We start from the raw sequence: 2,500 nt of genomic DNA on the forward strand, positions 1-2,500 counted from the left end.
GCAAAACCAAAAGTGGTTAATTATGTGGTCTGCCCACTGACTTATTTTTCCCATGTTCTTTGCACTACCAATCTGAGATAAAAATGAAGGTAAATATATAATTGTTATGATAGATTTGGCAAAAACATGCACTGTGTGTGAATCTACTGTATCTTGCCCAGTAAATGTTTGAAAAACTGCTACCATTGAAATTGTAATCTATGTAACCTCTACCGAGACATGTATTGAAAATCGTTCAAAGGGGTCTGGATATTTTTACTACATATACACACAGCTGATTTCAGGTCAATTTATGCACCATACTTTTTACCTTACTGATACATTTTCTAATGCTCTTGGCTTTGTGCCAAACATCTAGAGAATGGAAAATTGTTGGAAAGGCACTTCCTGGAAACACACAAAAAAAAACAAGTTAATAAAAAATGCCTTGCTGTTTTAGAATCCCACCAACCTTGTACGAAAATAAATCGTAGACTTCTCTTTGAAAATGGAGAGATTTAATTGGTTCCTCGCCATGATGGTATAGCAAGTGTGTACAACGATACTGACCTACACCTATATCCAAAGCAGAACAATAACAAAGTACCTTAGGGTATCATATCTAGGGTAGGGTTCAAATGGCTTACAAAAGTGAATGTGCTACTACACTGCATGTCTAAATTGCTGAAGTTCAGTGCTCAGCTGGCATTGACAACACCTAAAAGATCTCATCACCATAATTATTTAATTTGAGTATCAAGTTGGAAATTCAACAGGGCACAAATTACTGGTACTTTGTACTACTTCTTACTTTTGTCTTGAGTAAATTGGAAAACGCAGCAAGGTAAAAAGCAAAAGTACATTGATTTCTAAGCTCACCCATCATTTTTTTGATACTTGCTGAGGCATCTGTAACAACTTCTCCCACTGTCAGAACACCTGTGATTCGCTCAAGGATGTTTTGCAGAGCCTTTTTTTCCATATCAACAGACTTTAACTCGACTTCTCTCTTATCGAGAACCTCCACGTCAATGATATATCCAGTGGTCATCTCCATTAAAAAATAACATAGGTTTTTAGCTGTAAACCCTAGAGAATCACACTGGCCATCACCCATCACAACAAGGTTTTGGCCTTGCAGCTCATAGTTGATAATACCTTGCTGCTATGTCCACCACTCATTGATAGCTGGGATGCAATACACCCTTTGAGCCCGACAAAATGTCGACCTTGATACGAAAGACAAACCCAAAAACTTGGCAAACCTTTCAACTTGAGCAAAGTTATTACCAGACAGAAGGACAGCACCACATGCCTGGAGATTGTTAGCCAGGACCCCATTGACCTTGTGGGAACTCCAGAATTTCCCAAAATGACCCGCTGAACATTTGCACTTGATCAAAACACTAGTGCCACAAAGAGTGTGGTCCACTGTGGTTGCTAGCGGACAACCAGGGTGTCGACACTTTTCAACAAACAACTGCATGAGAAGGTCGAGGGAACAAACAACTTTTGTTCCTACAACAAGAGTGATTTCCTTGCTAAGGCAAGCCTGTTCTTCTATACGATTAAATGGACTTGCACGCAGGGCATTTTTCACGTAAGGGACTGGTTGTGGAGAGGGAAAGGCTGTGGTTGTTTCTGGAGAGGAAGGTGTTTCTGCTGTAGAAGAATCTGTTTGCGTAGCTACAGATAAATGAAGAGGCGATGGCGATGCTGACAGGTCCTTATCAGTTGTTCCAGAGGAACCCATGGCACTTATTTCATCCCCAGATTCTTCTTCCCTATATGTTATGAGAAAATAAAAACAATATTACACGGGTGACACAATTGGCATGGCCTTTGGTGTGCAAGGTCCCGAGTGTGATCCCCGGTGACATAACATCTAAGTTACTCCTTTTCTCCTTTCTGACTAGCTTTGAACACCCTTAAAATGGAGAATTGATGGAGAGAGGGGGTAAAATGAGTGCACTGTCACAAATTATCGAAGTAAAATATATTTGCATTACCTTCGCTTTCCTTTTTTATTCTCATGAAACCGTTAAACATACAGAATTACTAATAATTTATTTATCATGAACCCACCACCAGGGTCTTGCGCTAGCACAGCCCCATAATGCTAACAGTTATTTTGTTCTCAAGCAACAAAGTACATAACCAACTTCACTGACCTGTAGAAGATGTCTTCTTCACTGTCAGTCAATAATTGACTGTCATCGTCAAGATGCTCATCAAGCTCCCGTAGAGCATCACCAAGATAATTCAAATCACTAAGGGTGATGGAAAAAGAAAATACATATTATAACTGAAAATAAACATGTATTAAGTATAAGGTGCATGTTACAGATAAGAATATTTACATTCACTAGCCTAAAAAAGACATCAGGAAACAAATTCCTATTCCCAGAGGCTTTGACAAGCTCTGGCTTGGTCTGAGATAGTTATAGATGCATGCAAAAATAGCTGTCGAGTTTCACTAACCACAGGTAAGTGTTACACTTTATAATATTTCTGACCTCTT

The 2,500-nt window shown here is 39.2% G+C and overlaps 1 pseudogene; it reads right to left on the minus strand.

Moving 5' to 3' along the window:
* Positions 1 to 2,500, minus strand: part of LOC138009617 (uncharacterized) — a 7,798-nt pseudogene that overhangs the window by 3,701 nt on the left and 1,597 nt on the right.

The sequence above is a fragment of the Montipora foliosa genome, chromosome 7 (genome assembly GCF_036669935.1).
Source record: "Montipora foliosa isolate CH-2021 chromosome 7, ASM3666993v2, whole genome shotgun sequence".
NCBI classification, from domain to species: Eukaryota; Metazoa; Cnidaria; class Anthozoa; order Scleractinia; family Acroporidae; genus Montipora; species Montipora foliosa.